Here is a 20,258-nt window from a genome sequence, read left to right as displayed (position 1 = left end):
TTAAGGTTCATCACTAAGTTGTTTATTTGATGTTTTTCTACCTTTTTTGATGTAAGCACTTATAGGTAATTCCTATAAGTGCTTCTTTGTACTGATTTTGCAGTACAAATTCCTTCTTTGTACTGCTTTTGCTTTATCCCACAGGTTTTGGTATGTTGTGTTTCCATTATCATTTATTTCAAGAATTTTTTTCAATTTCCTACTTAATTTCTTTATTGACCCACAGGTCATTCAGAGGGATATTGTGTAATTTTCATGTGTCTGTATAGTTTCCAAAATTCCTCCTTTTTTTTTCAAGATGGAGTGCCACTCTATTGCCCAGGCTGGAGTGCAGTGGCACGATCTCGGCACACTGCAACCTCCGCCCCTGGGTTCAAATAATTCTGCCTCAGCCTCCCGAGTAGCTGGGATTATAAGCACCTGCCACCACGCCTGGCTAATTTTTGTATTTTTAGTAGAGAGCGGATTTCACCATCTTGGCCAGGCTGGTCTTGAACTCCTGGCATCATGGTCCACCTCCTAAGCCTCTCAAAGTGCTGGGATTACAGGCATGAGTCAGTGCGCCCGGCTCCCCTTCTTTTTGAGTTCCAGTTTTATTCTACTCTGGTCAGAGAAGATGCTTGACATTGTTTCAGCTTTTTAGAATGTTTTGTTTTTTTGTTTTTGTTTTTGGACCTCCTTTGAGGGTGTAACTGTTGCATATGTTAAGTAGGGTCCTTCATCTTTTCTTCTTTGTATTTTTAGGGGCCAAAGCTGTGTATGAATTCCTTGGTTATAGATAGCCTTAGTGTAATGTTTTTCTCAAATGTTGTTTGTTTGTATGTTGTAGTAGCAGTGTACTGTGCATATGAACAGCCTTTTTGTCTCCTGAAGAGACAGAGAGGAAAGGTAGTGGTGTCTGGAGGCTTACCTACTTCCCCAGCACTGTGCACTTCTGTTAGAAGCCTCCTGAAGTTCAACCTATAGGCCTGTAGGTGGCACTTGCAAGTAAGAGCCAGCCAAATGCTGTACAAGGGTATCAGCAGATGTTGTAATGGGCCATGTAGGTTTACCTCTCAGCCAGTAGGTGGCGCTTGCAGGAGAGAGACAGCTGTGATGGTAGCAGTGGGAAGGGTGGATGTTTCTCTCTTGTGTGACAGAGTGGGAAGAGGGGTGGCCCAGAGTCCTCAGCCTAGCAAGTGGCAGTGGAACCTACTCAGCTCCCACACCCTGACTTCAGCAGTGTTTTTTACCGTAGCCTTACTCACTACATAGTTATTTTCTACTTCCTTAACAACCCATAACGTGTTTATCTCCTTCCTGTATTTTTGACTGTTTTTTGACCCTCTTTTCTGTGCCATCTCTGTCTTCTTCCTAACAAAATAAATGTGATTGAACTAGTGGGTAGAGAGCCTTAGGATAAGTAAGGCAATAGAAATATTGTCAAGGAATGAAAGGCCTACACAAAACAAAATTCTTGTATTAGATATCCAAATAGCTACTTGCTTGGAAGTGGAAGGACACCTATGAGAGTATGTATTCTTTGCATGAATGCAGAGATTTATAATGGTTAGGGGTGAGGATGCAAAGGATCAAATCTGGGTAAGTGGATAGCTGGATGTTAAGAGGTTATTAGTGTAATACGTAAAATTGTCTGAAGCTTCTGGGAACAGAGGCAATGCATGACATTAATGTAAGGAGACAAGAGAACTTTCATTACTCCAGCCAACCAAAAGGCTGAGATTAACCAGAGCAAGAAAGACATTTCAAGCAGAGACTAGTGAATATAAATCTTCCCTCATGCCAGGAAAATACAAAACCCATCCAGGAAATTAGCCCTTGATGTTTAGGGTGGGAGATGTGGGACTAGAAAACACTGTGAATTGATAGTTATAGAAATAATCATAGTTTTTTCCCCCTTGTTTCTGTCTCTCTGAGACCATTTTAAAACAGAAAAGACAAAGTGTCTTTAAAAGCAGGATTTAGTTTCACCATCCCAACATCTGAGTAAAAACCGAGGCTTTAGAAGTTACTGAGGTAAATTATAGAATGTTTGATTATAATTTACACATATAAAATATAATATATGTGTTTTACATTTATTTAAAACACTCAAAGCTTGGTGTATTAGCATAAACTCTAAAGATACTTTCAAAGCAGTCCGTATATCATGTCATGGAAACACGGCCTCTTATCGTTGTAGAGTGGAAGGACCCTGAGAGATCAATTTCACCAAGGGTCTTTGCTTCTCGTTTTTGACTTTTTCCCTGATAGAGCCTACAAATTAAAATAAATATTCTACTAAACAAGTAATAGAAGTTACAGACTAATTGCAAACAAATCAACACTAAAAATAGATAATAAGTTTTGGGAAACTTTGGAGAGATTGAACCCGTAGAATCACTGATCTGAACACCTGCTTCCGTGCAGTGCCCTCACTGGAACTGACCTCCCATTACTGTTGCCATATCCTTTTTAGCAGTGAACCATATTTAGATCTAAGCCTCTTTCCCTAGATTTTCTCTCCAAAAATTATTGACTCAAGGCAGTTGTGTATGTAGCAGAGCTCATTGAAAGTTTGCAGAGGGACTTTAATCATAAAAATTCAAATTCCTTAATATTAAATAACAGTATATTTTTCCTTAAAAATCTTTTGTATGTGAATCACAGGTAATTTCTCACTGGCAAGTTTTCCCTGCAGACTCTAGACACATAATTTGTTATTTAGTTCACATTCATTCTTTCCTCTCCACAATTCTTGCTTCCTCTACTGTTTTCTGTTTTGTTTATTGTGAACTCATTAACAATAATATGGAATTCTATGATTACTAGGTTTTAAATGTGCTCTTCCCAACATGATATTCTTATGGTTGGTGTTGAGGTGACTTCATTCTAAGACCATTTAAAATCTTAGCTAAGTTTTTCTAGGTCACATGACCTGTGAGAATTTGAAACCCACACTCCTAATACTCAGGAGATGTGTATGTGTATGTGTATGTTAAAGCCCTCCACTAAAATGCAGACTGAGCTAGTCAGTTTTCTTCGCTATTTACTTTTGTGGGGCAGATAATTTTCTGGTCCACCCTTTCATGTAAAAAATTGTTGACTTTTGTGGAAATCTTTCTTCCAATTCCTCTTATTACATGGGTTCAATGCCATGTGTTCATGTCCATGTGTGTCTTTACAACCTAAACCTCTGAATTGTAGGGACTGGCAAACTCCCTTTCGGTAGTTAGCAGTTTTAGCACCTTCTGTTAGATGTCAACATGGTGAAACCCTGTCTCTACTAAAAATACAAAAATTAACCAGGTGTGGTGGTGGGCACCTGTAATCCCAGATACTCAGTAGGCTGAGGCAGGAGAATTGCTTGAACTAGGAGACGGAGTTTGCAGTGAGCTGACATCATGATACTGCACGCCAGCCTGGGAGACATAGCAAGACAGAGTAATACTCCATCTCAGAACAAAAACAAAAACAACAAAAAACAGATATGGAGTTTTTAGGAACTTGTAAAGCAATTTGAAGTGGCAGAGATAGTCAAGAATGTGATAGGCTGTCCAGTCTTGTTGAGCAGGGAATAGACTAGTTGTGCTGATGGCAAAGTCATGCTAATTCACTGACTGGCACAAGATGTGTGATAGGTGTGCATAGAATAAACTTGTATTAGTGTATGCAAAATTGTGTTGGGGAGATAAATACTGGTCATTGAAAAGAGATAGTTTGAGAAAGATCAGTCTAAGTAATAATGTACGCTTTACACCTTTCAAATAGTTATTGCTAGAGACATATTCAGTTATTTAAGTTTATCACTGATCTGGCCAAATTCTCGAGTTTGTTTATAGAGGCACCAGTCACTTCAATCTGAAATCACATATCTACACCTCTTCCACACATGTCACAGGTCACATGAAGGAACCAACAACTTTGAAAGTTATAAACACAAATGTGTCACTTATGTTGACAACAAAGGACCTGCACTATGATTTGTCAATAATCAGTTGGATTTACTTACTGGAAAACAATAAGTTAAGGTGGTCATCATCATTTTTGCTACTATTCCATGCCCTTAAAGCTGAGAGAAATGCTGTAGTAATCAACATTTCTATCCAGCATACCTAATTTTTGAGCATTAATAGTGAACGAGAAAGTGTAAGTATGCAAGTGTCACAGGATCCTTACGGTGTTGCCTCACCAGCTGGAAACCTCTGTGACTGGTGGTGCCTCACAGCTTGTGTTTTGTTCACCACTGCTGGGCTCATTTCATACACTAGACCCAGCAGGCTACACTCGGCTTATGCTACCAGACTGGATCCGACACCTGCCAAGGGCAAGCCAGGCGCAGAGCAGAGAGGTGTATGTGAGCACCCGAGCTCAGGAGTCACCCACTATGCACAGCCGGGAACACTGGCTGCTATGGCAGGGTGGGCAGCTCCAGGGACAGGCACAGGCACCAACTCCATGCAAGGCTGTGGCTGGACCAGACATACCACAAGAGGTTTCCACTGCAAGCACCAGCCTCTGGACAAGGGGAATAAGGTGGTGCCTAAGAGCTCAGAGATATCAGGAAGTGCAGACCCCCAAAGAGGGTGTCAGCCCTGGCTCGGGCAGCCCTGAGGTCTGGGTTCCCAGAAAGGCTGCAGCTGTTTTCTCCTTCTTGTCACCCCAGCATGGCAAGCAGGATTTGTGGCATGTTCCTGGAGGCGTTTTTCAGCCTGTTTGAGTTACGCTCTTACAGTCCCACTGCCTCACTCCAGACTGTGGCTCCTGGGCTGGCCTGGCTCTGCCACTGCTTCCTTTCACATGAGGCAGCTACCTGGCCCCTACAGAAGGTAGGAGGGCTATAATGTTACAGCAGCTCTGGCTCAGGGAATCCTGAGGCCTGAGCCCCCAGCAAGGTTGCACTCTTCACTTCTGAGAGCATGTCACTGCCTACAGCTGGTGAGCCAGCCAAGAACACGTTACAGCTCCTTTCGCTCCCACCAGTCTGTGAATCCTGAGTTCTTGTCCCACATCTGGGAAGAGTGAGGTTACATGGACAACTGGAGGGTGAGCAAAGTGGAGAGGAGATTTACTGAGTGACAGGCAGCTCTCAGCAGTGAGGAGACCTGAGGTGGGTAGCTCCTATCTACAGGCAGGTCATCCTGACAAGTCTAGAGGAGACCCGATGTGGGTAGCTCCTATTCACAGGCAGGTTGGTCCCAACAAGTGTAGATGAGACCTGAAGAGGGTAGCTCCTACCTGCAGGCAATTAGTTCCAACAAGTTACTGAGTCTGGCTGAGTCTGGGGTTTTTATGGGCTCAGAAGGGAGGCAGTCCATGCTGATTGGTTCATGGGGGGTGGCCATGGGTGGGCCTGGAGAAAGCACCATCTGATTGGCCAAAAGGCATTAAGGAAGTTCTCACTCCGGGTCTTAGACTCCACCTGGAACTGGCAACCCAGTCCCCAGGCTTCAGGCTTCCCCTGACCTGAAGGTGGGGTTTCACTGGGGACCTTCCCCTTCCCCCCCAGGAACCTGTCTTCCTCCCAGTGCCATCCATGGTTCCCAGGCTCTCCGTGCCAAGGAACACCTGCAGGCCCAGGCCGAGCCACTCTCAGCACCCCCAGTCTCCCTCCTGCACACATCAGCATCCAAAATCTAGAGAGAGCCAAGGTGGCAGGGGGCTGGCGTGTCAACACTGCCCTGAGCACATGCACACCTGGCTAGGTTGTGATAACACCTGGGTTTGGCCACAACTCTGCTCTGCACTGGAGCACATGTCAGGAGCAGGAGCAGGCACTCCCAAGCCTGCAGGGCAGGGGGCTTCCCAGGCCCCTGAGGGCATAGGGATGCCTGGGCCTGCAGCCATGGCTGGGCAGCTGCAGCTGCACCCAGGAGCATGGGCTCCTGCCTCACCAACTCAGTAGAGTGTGGGGATCTTGCTGGGATCACCTGTTCCTGGCCCCTCCTGGCCCTGTGGAGTGCACAGCCCTGACTGTGCCTCTCCCACTGCAGCTGATGTCCTTGCAGTGGCTGCTCCAGTTGGGCCACCACCACCATCACAAATGTTAACTGTGCTTTTATTCTTTCTTTAATTTTCCTTACCCATTAGTCTTTTCTACATCTCTTCACTTTTCTAAGAATTTTCTGTATATTTTCTCACCCCAATTTTTAAGTATTCTTTCTTGTCATCATTCTTTGTACTACAAACATTTATTGAGCATTATCTAGGTGTCAGGCAGTGCTATTGGCTCTACGTATAAAGAGAGGAATCAAATAATTTTTATATCAATAAGAAGCTTACAATATAATTTGGTCCATCATATATATAACAAAGATGACTATTGTAAATATGATAAATCCATGAATGAAATGTAGTAGGAGATTTAAAAAGGAAAGTCTCAAAGTTCTGCATGGGAAAGTTAAGAAATATTATATAACTTAAGTGACACTTTCACTGATCATCAAAAATAACAAAGTGTTATCTAAGAGGACTGGAAAAATGTGGTAAGGTGAAAGATTTCTTAGAGCTAATTCCATATAGGTACACAGAAAAATTTTCCTTTTAAAAAGAAGAGGTTGGTGGCAATAATAAAACATAATTAGGTCCAAAGTCCTGCCAAAATACTACTCCTTAACTATTAAAAAGCAGGAGAGAGATATATGATTGAATTTAATCTACCAGATCTCTCTTTTTTTTTAGAAAGTCTTTTATTTTCTTTGTTTTGTTTACTTCACTTTTCTGGGCCCAAAGAAACAATCAAGAAAAATTTTTATGTACATTTCTTAAATATCATTAAGTGGAAAGAAGCTGGTTGCTAGCACAGAGTAGGGAAGCATAGTGGAGAAATATATCTAGCCGAAAAGAGGAGGTCACTAATTGCTGAGCAAGAATGGTCCGGCAAGGTGTTCAGAAAGCCAGAGAGTTGCAGAATAAGGGTTCAGCAAGCCTTGGAATACAATGAGGCAGGGGAGAATTTCTGGACTCAGTTAAACGATAGGAAAATACCAGACTATAGGAATAGCCTTTAGTGAAATGAATATTCCTGCAGCAAATCATAAAGTGAATATGTGTGAATCTACTACTGCTTTCCACAATGTTGTTCTGATTTCCTTGCATGACTTTTCAAGAGAAAAAGATAGAAACGGTATAAGCGAGAATTTCCACCATTTACATGATTTCTTTTTTCTAAATGTCAGTATTTTGAAGAAATGTATGCAATAATGCTTTTATTTCTAATCATTACTACTAAGACTAAGTGTTACTAAGTATTATCAAGGCCATGAGAAAGCAAAGCATGTTTATATAAATTAACTAGTTGTTTTCTTTCTTCTGCTTTCTCCTATTGATACTAACCTATTTTTGTATTCAACCCACACACATAAACATACACATACACAGATACACACACATTCGCACTTCAACTTGTAAAAGTATTTTAGATATCCTTTATTAATTGACTACAAGTAAATACTTAATTTAAACATTTGTCAGGAATTTGGAAAGATAACTTGGGGAATATCAGAGATTTCAGTTTTAATTTGTGAAAAATCTCTTTGCTTTTTCTAAGTCACAATGAAGAGTGGGAAAGGATCCCTCCGTGAAAACTGGGTTTTGTGTGACTGACACATACTGCATTTTTAATAACAGACTGAAACACATTATTCAGAATGCACTGTTGTCCAGCATTTCAGCTCTGCTGTAGATCTTCGTACTTGTAGTGAGTCTGTTGTCTGCAAACATTCAAATTATTTTTGTGATCAATACTGCTGACCAAGATACTATTTGTTTGTCCAGTAAAACATAGTAAACTAGAACTAGGAATTATAATATCATATTTCAATTGATCAAATAGTTATAAATCAGTATTTACTGTGAGCTGTCTCAATAGATATCTGAACATATCTAGCTATTTTTATTTTTCCTTTGACTTGTGAGAATAACATCACATTTACACAAGAGAAGCACTCGATTCCAGGGAACAATGCATGGGTATACATATTACTTTTTAACAGCACAATAGAGCCCTTAACCAGTTTCAGAAATCTGGAAGCTTAGAGATGATAAATTTAAAGATGATGTTATTTATTGTTATTCATCTAGTAATTATATAACCTCAACTTGTCAGGATGAAATATGTTTATATTTTAGTGACCCAGATGATCAGAGCATACTGTTATGGTTAGGGGCTCAAAGAATAGAACCAGTTCAATAGACCCTGCTCTTCTAAAATTAATCTGTTTATATGTAGACAATAAAGCAATCATATAAAACTTGGAGTCAGAAAAATATTACTCAAGACCCAACTTCACTACTTGCTACTAGCTGAGTGGTTTTATTTGTTCTATAATTTTCTTCATCTGTGAAAGAAGGGTTCTAATGATCCCTACTGTAAAGATTCCTGTGAGATTCAAATGACATAATGTAAATGCATATGGCTCATAAGTGATATAAATCCCTGTACTGCAGTAAGTTTTATATTTATTGTTATTGCCCAAGTTTTAACTTTTATTTTGAAAAATTTGACTTCATCATTTTGAAACATGATTTCAAGATTAACGTTTGCAGGGATTAACCGTCAGTGACTTAGACTTTCACCTTTCATATACTTGATAGGATTTTCAGTCTAAATTTTTATAGAAGCAGTGTATTAAAAGCAATTAAGAAAAATAATCAGCACCACTTCAGAGTACTTATCTTGTATAGATATGATTCTTCTACCATGATAAAATGATCTATAATTAGAATGCTTTTGGCATTCCTGCTTATTCCTATCCAATAATGACCTCTGTAAGTTAATGATCTATAGTAATTTGTAATCAAGATAATAATACCTACTACATGGGGTTTCAGAAAAAAGTAAGTAAGGTAACATAAGAAAAATGCTTCGTGCAAAATTGAACGAAGCTTGAGAATGTTTAGTGTGTGAGAATACAAGATTAGGAAGTAAGTGATCATAGGCCATCACCAAGCAACTGGTGTCAACAAGTGTTAGAGAAAAAATTAAAAAAAGAAAAGACTTATAAAAGTTCATAGGGCTGCATATAAATTGATTAACAGAAGTCTTATGTATTTTTTTTTCCTGTGTTTAGGAACCCTATATAAAAGAATTTTTTTTCCAAAGTAACTTAATCATGAGTGAAACTCTCCTGTAACAGCTGATTTTATTCCTATTTAGAAAAATAAATAAATAAAAGGCTAAACAAAGGAAATAGAGATCCGTCAGCATCCCAGACAGGGCTTTCTCTGGTCCCTAGCCTCTGCCATTCTCTGCATCTCGCTTCTCTCAACAGAAACCAGCTTTCCATACTTCCCAGTCATTCTATATGGCAAGCAGAAGATGGCCATAGAAATACTCCTGAGTTTACATCTCCTTTGTCAAGAGTTCAGTCTAGACGAAGCCAGAATCTCTGGGGCCACCTCTCAGTTCCAGAAGATCATCTGAATGGCCCCACTCAGATCAGGCACCCATCCCTGGTCCAAGCAACAGGGGCCATTAGGATGGGGATGCATGATTCAAGGGTGACTGGAGGGGAGCAGCCATCTAAGGGAGAGGAATAATCAGGTCTTGGGCAGGACAGACACCCCAAGAGTATTTACTATTGATGTGATCCTGGCCCCTAAAGAACCGAAGTTTAGAGAAACAGAGAGGCAGATACAATGGAATCATAATCAAGTCTTGCTAGGGTCCTAGAAGAAATGTATTTACAGTACTGAGACAGCTCAGAGGGGAAACTGTCAATTTTGCCAGGAAAATCAAGGAAGAGAACTCTTAACCGTTACACAAAAAAATGATCAGAACCTCAGAAGCAATGAAGTTTTAAATGATAGTGTGGGCATAACAAAGGCAATAAAGCAAATTTTATTATAATTATAATTATAGATTATGAAACATATAAGTATAATTCTCTGAAATTCACAATTGATAATTATTATTTGGGTGTTTGGGGGATAATTATGCATTTTGATATTAAAAATTAATATGGAAAATTTTAAATGAAAAAAAAAGAATCCAGTATATGAAGGTGAAGAAGCAGTCAACACAACAAAGAAGAAAGGAGGAAAGCAAGCAGAGGAACAAGGAGGCAAAGGTAGGGAGATGTAATGAGGTGGTTAGAAGAAGGAGTAATAATGTGTAACAAGTGGAGACTATGTCTTCTCTCTCCTTCCATAACACCTTTCATTTACTCTTCCAAGTCTGAAGGACTTGAAAAGTTTATCAAAATACCCATTCAAGGTTTTTTTTTTCTTCAGATTTAATTCCTATATATACCTTCGCACTTCTTTTTGCTAACGCCATTCTCCAACTCACACAAGGCCAGTGAGGTGGTACATGTCTGTAGTCCCGGCTACTTAGGAGGTTGAGGCTGGAGAATTGCTTGAGGTCAGAAGTTCGAGGATGTACTATGTTATGATCACCCATGTGAATAGCCACTACACTCTAGCCTAGTCAACATAGCAAGTCTCCATTTCTGAAAAGAAAAAAAAGAAAGAAAAAGAAAACACATGCACACATACCATACTTTCCCTTATGCTGCTCTCAAAGTAATTCAATAGAAAAAACATAAGTGAAGTTGGAGTTTTCACTAGTCTTTAGTATAGTAATTAGCGTGTTTCATCTAGTTGACTAAGTTTATATATTTTGGGCATTAATAACTATATATGTATATATAATAATGGATATGATAACTATATTTATAAACAACTATTAATCCATAAAATTATAATTTTTAAAATTACAAGTGATTGAAATATATGAAAGCAGTAAATAATAATTTTTAAGTGTCAATGAATATAAATGCTATTTTATGGCAGTAAAATTCAGATGTTTCTCAAATTTTTAACATCCCTTAGCTATTGATGCCTTTTTAGTACATACTAAATTACTCCAGTAATTTGGTTCAGCATTTCACCTAATGGTAGTAAATAAAAATAATGGGGTGTTCAAAGGTGAGCAAAGCAGTTACTGGTCCCTGAAATAATAAATGTTTGAAATGTACTGAACCAAAAGAATGATGTGATTTTTTATTTTATGTTGAAAATATTGAAATAAATATATTAAAGAAAATGAGAGAGATAAATTGTATAAGTTAGATTTTCTATCCTTTGTAACTCCAAATTAATAGCATGTCATTCAATCTAATTGCTCCTTTGGAGTTTCTAAAGAAAAACGTCCTTCACTGTGGGATTTGTTATTTTAATTTTCATAGCTCATAATTAACCTTACAGTTGCATTTGCACACTGAATCAAAGGGTACAGTGCAATATTTCTATTGTGATTTTGAGTGTGATTAATTTAGCAAGTTCTCCCCAGACGCTTCTCCTTCTATTGTATTAATATGTTCCATCTCCCCATAATCTGTAAAGTGAATGGGATAAATGAATCTATATAATCCACAATTTATATGACTATAGTACAATACCAGAATTAGAAGGCTGATGATAATGTAGAGTGTTGTGTATAGTTCTATATTATTTTCCCTACAATTTATTGGATTTATTTTTCACACTTCACTTTTCAGATTATGGCAACTGTTCAATACAATATGAAAGTGTTAGGCAGATGATGGGGAAGAAGCAAAAAAGCTTTCTTATTTATGGTAAATAATATCTCTTATAATATCGACTTTTTTTAACACATAAAAAGAAGATGAAACAAAAGGTGTACTCACTAAGTTTTTCTGTTCCTGAATAACATTTAGTTCATTTACATTTAGTGTAATTATTGAGAGAGTTATTATTTGATTTTAGTCATTTTTTTCTTTTGCCATTTGGACTAATCAGATATATTTTAATTTTCATCAAAAGAGTAGTAATACTCCTCTTTTTTAGCAGGAACACTAGAGATTACAATAGCATTTCCAAGTTCTTCTGGTCTAATAGAAATTATTACCTTTATCACATCTAGATAATGCTAAAATTTTATAATACTTTAATTACAATTAAATTTCTCTCTGTAATGTATGCATTACAGTAGCATGCATTTTAATTTTATATTTGATTTTAAAATTCCACAAGAAAATTACAATTCTTGTATGCTGTCCATGTGTATACCATTTCCATTGTTGTTCATTGTGACCTTTATTTCCATAATTTTATTTGGGATTTTCTTCTTCTGTCTAAAGAAGTGTTTCTTCTCAATATTTAAGTCATACCTGGTGAGCTATAACCCACTCTATTAAAATAGAAAAATATTATGAACATATTGGTGATAATGCTTTATTTTTTTAAACTTTACAAATATAATTATACATTCACTGGGCTTTGCAAAATAGTGTAGAGAGTTTCTTGGTACCCTTTAAAAATTATTCTCATGACTACTGTTTGCACACTTTTAGTATAATCTCAGAAATTGGAAACCATCTAAAACATTACCACTGACTTCACAGAAATATAAGAAAACCATCAGAGAATATTATGAACGCCTTTATGCACACAAAAAAGTAGAAAACCTTAAAGAAATGAGTAAATTCCTGGAAATATACAACCTCTTAAGACTGAATCAGGAAGAAATTGAAACCATAAACAGACCAATAACAATTTCCAAAATTGAATCAGTAATGAAAAACCTACAAAATAGAAAAAAAAAAGCCCTGAACCAGGTGAATTCAAAGCTGAATTCTACCAGGTGTATTAAAAAGAGCTGCTACCAATTCTACCAAAGTTATTCCAAAAAGTTTAGAAGAAGGTATTCCTTGCTATTTCATTCTGTAAGGTCAGCATCATTCTGATACCAAAACCTGGCAGAGACAGGCCAATATCCCTGATGAACTTTGATGCAAAATCTTCAACAAAATACTAGCAAACCAAACCCAGCAGTACATCATAAAGCTAATCCACCACTGTCAAGTAGGATTTATTCCTGGGATGCAAAGTTGGTTCAACATAGGCATATCAATAAATGTGATTCATAACAGAACTAACAACAAAAACTCCATTGTCATCTCAATAGACACAGAAAAGGCTTTGAGGTAACTTAATATTTCTTCATATTTAAAATCTCCTAACAAACTATGCATTAATGGAACATACCTCAAAATAATTAGTCATCTGTAACAAACCCATAGCCAACATTATACTGAATGGCAAAAGCTGGAAGCATTCTCCTTGAGAACCAGAACAAGTCAAGGATGCCCACTCACACCACTCCTATTCACCATGGTACTGAAAGTCCTAACCAGAGCAATAAGACAAGATAAATAAAAGGCTTCTAAATAGAAAGAAAAGTCAAACTACCGATATTTACTGATGATACGACTTTGTATCTAAAAAACCCCATAATCTCTACCCCAAAGCTCCTAGATCTGATAAAAAACTTCAGTGAAGTTTCAGGGTACAAAATCAATGTACAAAAACCAGTAGCATTTCTATACACCAACAACATCCAAGCTGAAAGCCAAATCAAGAATGCAACCCCATTTACAATACCCAGGAAAATAAAATCCCTAGAAATACAGCTAACAATGGAAGTAAAATATTTCTACAATGAAAATTATGAAACCACTGCTGAAATAAACAAAAGAGGACACAAACAAATGGAAAACACATCCTATGCTCATAGATAGGAAGAGTCAATATCATTAAAGCGACTGTACTGCCCAAAGCAATTTACAGATTCAATGCTACGCCTATCAAACTACTAACAACATTTTTTTAAACAGAATTAAGAAAAAAAATTCTCCTAAAATTCATGTGAAACCAAAAGAAAGCCTGAGTGACCAAAGCAATCCTTAGCAAAGAGAACAAAGTCACATTACCTGATTTCAAACTACAAGGCTACAGTAACCAAAACAGCATGATACTGGCACAAAAACAAATACATGGGACAATATAACAGGTTAGAGAATCCAGAAATAAAGTCACACACCTATAATCATTGGATTTTCAACAAATTTAATCAAAAACAGCAATGGGAATGGACTCCCTATTCAATAATTGGTGCTGGAGTAACTGGATAGCCATATGCAGAAGATTGAAAGTGGGCCCCTTTCACCATATACAAAAATCAACTCAGGTGGATTAAAGACTTAAATGTAAGACATCAAACTGTAAAAACCCCAAAAGACAACCTAGGACAAGCTATTTTGGACATAGGCCTTGCCAAAGATCTCATGATGAAGTTACCAAAAGCAATTGCAGCAAAAATAAAAATTTACAAGTGAGTCCTAATTAAACAAAAAGCTCTGTACAGCAAAATAAACTATCAACAGAGTAAACAGACAACCTACAGAATGGGAGAAAATATTCACAAACTGCATCCAATGGAGGTCTAAATTCCAGAATCTACAAGGAACTTAAACAAATCAGCAAGCAAGAAACAACACCATTAAAAATGGGCAAAGGGCATGAACAGTCACTTCTCAAAAGAATACATACATGCAGCCTAGAAGCATATGAATAAATGCTCTACATCATTAATCTATAGAGAAATGCAAATCAAAACCACAATGAGATATTATCTCATACCCATCAGAATGTCTACTATTAAAAAGTCAAAAACTGACAGATGCTTGTGAGATTGCAGAGAAGAGCGAATGCTTATACACTGCTGGTGAGAATGTAAATTAGTTCATCAACTGTGGAAAGCAGTTTAAGAATTTATCAAAGAACTTAGAGCTATTATTTAACCCAGCAATCTCATTACTGGGTATATACCCAAAGGGACATAAAGCAATATAAATTATTCTACCATAAAAATACATGCACAGATATGTTCATTGCAACACTATTCACAATAGCAAAGACATGGAATCAACCTAAATGCCTGCCAATGGTGCACTGGAAAATGTGGTACATATACACCATGGAATACTACACAGCCATTAAAAAATGAGATCATGTCCTTTGCAGCAACATGGATGGAGGCCATTATCCTAAACAAACTAACACAGGAATAGAAAATCAAATACTGTATGTTCTCACTTACAAGTGGGAGCTAACATTGTGTATATATGGATATAAGGAAGGAAACAATAGACACTGTGGTCTACTTAAGAGTGAAGGTTGGGAGAACTGTGAGGACTGAATAATTATCCATTGGATACTGTGCTTATGACCTACAGCAAGATTAACACTTGCTGTAAGTTTTTGTAATGGTTCTCTCTTTTCACTATTTTCTTTAAAATATTTATCATAAATAGGTTTATTAGTGTTCTCCAGAGAAACTGAACCAATAAGATATATATATATATAGCTTTATAAGAGGAAATGTTTAAATGGAAGTTGCTTCATGCAGTTAAGCTCAGATAATGTAGAATAGGTAAGGTAATGATCAAGAAGAACATAAAGTTGGAGAACCAACACTACCAGATATCAAGACTTATTTAAAACAATGATGAGAGTAATTAATATCTGCATAGTAATAATGCAAAAATAGCAGTTATAAAATGCAACATGAGAGACAGTCGTTAAATAGACCCAAAGATTATCACTCATCTTGTGTGTTACAGAGTCCACTGCAGTTGAATGGGGAAAGGAGAACTTTTGCTAAATGGCACTGGGTCAATTAGATGTCTATAAGAGAAGAAATAAACCTTGATTCTATGCATGTATAACATAAGTTTCAGATGAATCATTGATCTAAAATTAAAAGCTAAACAATCAAACTTCCAGAAGTATTTGAGATAGGAAAAGACAAATTAAACCATAAAAGAAAAATAATTGATATTGAATTTGAGAATTTCTTTAGTTTGATTAGATCTTATTTGTCAATTATTTACTTTTCCTGCAATTGCTTTTGGTGTCTTCATCAGGAAATCATTGCCAGTGCCTATGTCTTGAATAGTATTGCCTAGGTTGTCTTTCAAAGTTTTTATAGTTTTGGGTTTTACATTTAAGTCTTTACTCCATCTTGAGTTAATTTTTGTATACAGTGGAAGGAAGCAGTCCAATTTCAGTCTTCTCCATATGGCTAGCCAGTTATTCCAGAAACACTTATTGAATAGGGAATCCTTCCCCCGTTGCTTGTTTTTGTCAGGTTTGTCAAAGATTAGATAGTTTTAGGTGTGCAGTCTTATTTTGGGGTTCTCTATCCTGTTCCTCTGGTCTATATGCCTGTTTTTGTACCAGTACCATGCTATTTTGGTTATCATAGCACTGCAGTATAGTTTGCAGTCAGGTAATGTGATGCCTTTAGCTTTGTTTATTTTGGTTAAGATTGCCTCATTTATTCCGGCTCTTTGTTGGTTCCATATGAATTTTAAAACGGTTTTCTCTAGTTTTGTGAAGAATGTCAATGGTAGTTTGATATAATTAGCATTAAATCTATAAATTGCTATGTGCAGTATGGCATTTTACTGATATTGATTCTTCCTATTCATGAGCATGGACTTTTTTATTTGCTTCCGTCATCTCTGATTTATTTGAACAGCAGTTTGTAGTTCTCCTTGTAGAGATCTTTCACCTCCCTAGATAGCTGTATTCCTAGGTATTTTATTCTTTTTGTGGCAACTGTAAATGGGAATTCATTCATGATTCAGCTCTCTGCTTGACTGTTGCTGGTGTATAGGAATGCTAGTAATTTTACACATTGGTTTTGTATCCTGAGACTTTGCTAAAGCTCTTTATCAAATTAAGAAGCTTTGGGGTTGAGACAATGGGGTTTTCTAGATACAGGATCATGTTGTCTGAAAACAAGGATAGTTTGACTTCCTCTTTTCCTATTTTGAGCTCTTTATTTCTTTCTCTTGCCTAATTGCCCTGGCTAGAATTTCCAATACTATGTTGAATAGGAGTGGTGAGAGAGGGTCTCCTTGTCTTGTGCCAGTTTTCAAGGGGAAGTCTTCAGGTTTTTGCCCATTCAGTATGATGGCTGTGTGTTTGTCATATATGTCTCTTATTATTTTGAGGTATGTTCCTTCAATAACTGGTTTATTTATAGTTCCTAACATGAATGGATGTTAAACAGTAAACACAGACCAAAGAGACTAAAATGAAAAAGACTGACGATACTAACTCTTGAGAAGGATGTAACTGGAACTATATATTCTGCTGTTAGTTTGAGGATAAATTTATAAAACAACTTAGAAAATGTTTCAAAACTTCCTACTAAAAGTAAACATGCATATGCCTTATAACTAAGCAGTTCCACTCCTTAATATAAAATTCAACAAAATAAGTGTTTATAACCATAAAAATACACATACAGAAATAATTATCTTTATTAATAGTAACCAAAAATGAGAAAAATATTTAAAAATGGATAACTATTTTTTGGTTTATTCATACAGTGGGTTATGATAAAACAATGAAGAACATGCTACTAAAATGAGTAACAATGTGACCTAATCATGCAGAAAAAATGTTGAATAAATTGAGTTGGAAACAAAATACTGCATACAGTTTAATTCTCTTTATATGAAGGCGGAACTAATCTATGGTAATGGGGGTCAAAATAGTGGTTAACATGATGGGGGTTACTGATAGAAAGGGAATCATAAAGAGTTCTCAGACATATGTTGTTCTCGGTTGTGGTTACATAGGTGTATACATTTGTAAAAGACATATTGATTGTTACAAGTCAGACATATTTAATATACTGTATGTGTTGCATTGTAATTAAAACAAATACCTTTAAAAGTGTACACCATCCAGAGTAGTGAAATAAGACCAGCTAGGTAGCCAGAGTTCACTCCAAGCATATAGGAGATGGGCCACACCTGAGGAGAGAAAGTATGAGATAATAAAACAATAAATGTTTTGTTATTACTTGAGCACAAGTAAGGTGTAATGCAAATATTTTACTATTAAAGCTTTATGTGCTTTCTCTAGAAAAATATAGAGCAGATAGGATTTACCAATAAATTAAACTGAGGCTTCTAATAAATAAATCAAAGATCATTTCAAACTTTTTACCATTAATAAATGGAAAAATGAAGTTGTTGTCTATTGAAGAAGATTGAAAGAGGAGCAGGTTGAATTTGGGAAAAGAGATTTAATCATGCTAATTTGGGAATACCTATTACATATTCTATGTGGAGAGTTAGCAGCTGGATATATGTAAGTTTTGAGTTTGGTGAGCAGTCCAGACTTAAAGTAAGTTTTGCAGGATAACATTACTGTGTTAGTAAGGGTTCTCAAGAGACACAAAACCAATAGGATGTGTGTATATGCACATACAAATACAAAGACATATTTGTATTTATAGATTTATATATTATGTATGTATTAAAAGGAATTAGTTAACATGATTATGGAGGCTAAAAAGCCCTCAGATCTGCAGTGGCAAACTGGAGACTCAGGAGAGCCAATGATACGTAATTTCATTCTGAGTCCAAAGGTCTGAGAACCAGAAGAACCAATGGTCTAAAATCCAATCCAAAAACCAGTAAGCTCAAGATACAAGAAGAACTAATGTTTCAGTCCAAGTTTGATGGCTAGAAAACACCAATGTTTCAGATCAAAGAATCAGGCAGAAGGAGTTTCTACTTATTTAATCATTTTGTTCTATTCAGGTTTTCAATCGATTGAATGAGGGTTGCCTATATTAGAAAGGGCAATTTACTTATATACAGTCTACCAATTCAAATATTAATATCACCCAAAAACATCCTCACAGATACATTTAGAATAATGTTTAATGTTTAACCAAATATCTGGGCACTATCATGACCACCAAAGGTTTAAGGTCATGAGACTGGATGATGTCTCCCCAAAAGTGATGCAAGAACTAAACCCTGGACACTCTAATGTTTGAAGCTCAAAAAATCAGCAATATTCAACTAAAAAAGTTTAGAATGTGTGACCAGTAAAGCAGCAGGAAAACTGAGGATATGATATCCAAGAGGCCAAGTGAAGTATTTCAAAAAGTTGAGATACAGCAACTTTGCCAAAAATGGTGGATGAGTGGAATGTAATGAGGCCAGAGATTTAACACTTAGGTCACAGAGTTGGTTCAAGAAATGATCAAAGCCCTTTAATTTTGGCCACAATGGAATAATCTGAGGGGGCTCACAGTACTTAAGTCCATAAACTACTAAAAATCTGGATAAAATGTATAAAATAATTCTTTTCAAACATTGAATAACAGTTATTGGAGGACTGTAGTTCCTTAAAAAAAGGGAAGTAAACTAAGTGAACCCTATTCTTCTACTGGCTTTCTGCCGTAAGGCCCTCCCTTTTCAGACACAAGTGAGAGGAGGGGAAACTCAAGCAAAGTTGAGATAGATTGGAATCCAGAAATGCAGAGGCAGTTGGAAATGTGGACAGATACCAGAGAGGAAGATGCTACCAGGGGAAAGACAGAGAGAAATTTATAAAGGATTGAATCTATCACTGAATAAAAAGCTATACATAAGTAGCATGGAATGTCTCTTGTCATAGCAAAGAATTGTCAGAGAGCTGGAAACTGAACATTACCCAAAAATTTGGTGATACACAGAGCTTGGAATGTCTGAGCTACAACCAGCCAGAATGAGAAGTCTTCAATGAACACCTGAAGCATTCACTATACACCTCTGAAATGTACATTCTTAGCAGGAAAACTAAACTGGCCCTAGTGTGAAAACTACTGTAAATGTTCTTCTACTGCCTTTCATGTCCCATGTGAATTGCTCTCTTAGCTGACTCTAACCGAAACCTGCAGCACTCAGCTTTAATCAGAAGCAGTAGAGGCAAATGGACCACACATCATTCAGCACAAATAACACAAGTAACTTTCTTAGTGACACAAAATTCTTTAATATAGTGTTTAATAGGTGAGGAAACTATGATTCTCTGTATATAGGTAAACAACCTGGTATAAGACTAGTTATCTGTGGAAGGGTATTATTCATGTAGAGACTCTGTGGTAGGTATATAAGACTTCTAACATGGGACATGTGAAGGGCTTTTATCTGATTTAAAAGACAGAAGCAGCACCAAAAATACAGTAGAAAAAAAAGGGAAGGTAATAATAATTAATTCATTCAGTCACTATTCCAAATATACTATGCATATTGACTCCCTTAAGTCTAACAGCAATCTACAAAAGTGAGTATTTTTATTCTCATTTTAAACACCACAAAAACTCTAGCACAGAGACACTAAGGAAATTGTCCAAAGTCACACAGCTAATAAATGGCTGCATAGTCCATTTTGCATTGCTTTAAGGGAATACCTGAGACTGGGTAATTTATTTTTAAAAAATATATTTATTTAGCTCACAGTTCTGAAGGCTATACAAGAAGCATGGCACCAGCATCTGCCTCTGTTGAGACCTCCGGAAGCTTTTACTTTTTCTACTTTTTTGTGGAAGGCAAAGGGGATTCAGCATATCACATGACAAGAGAGGGAGCAAGATAGAAAGGATGAGGTAGTAGTTC

General features: G+C 36.8%; 1 long non-coding RNA gene across 1 annotated transcript; it reads right to left on the bottom strand.

Moving 5' to 3' along the window:
- Positions 1–7,096: 7,096 nt before the first annotated feature.
- LOC117086402 lies at positions 7,097–17,609 on the bottom strand. The gene is made up of 3 exons (XR_004438322.1): positions 17,528–17,609; positions 10,232–10,430; positions 7,097–7,691 (listed from the first exon to the last, which is right to left on the bottom strand). It is a non-coding gene; the product is annotated as an uncharacterized LOC117086402 (long non-coding RNA).
- Positions 17,610–20,258: the final 2,649 nt, after the last annotated feature.

Source organism: Trachypithecus francoisi, unplaced genomic scaffold (assembly GCF_009764315.1).
Source record: "Trachypithecus francoisi isolate TF-2019V2 unplaced genomic scaffold, Tfra_2.0 Lachesis_group1, whole genome shotgun sequence".
Classification (NCBI taxonomy): domain Eukaryota; kingdom Metazoa; phylum Chordata; class Mammalia; order Primates; family Cercopithecidae; genus Trachypithecus; species Trachypithecus francoisi.
Note: the sequence above shows the minus strand (reverse complement) of the source record. Positions and strands in the feature narration are given on the sequence as shown.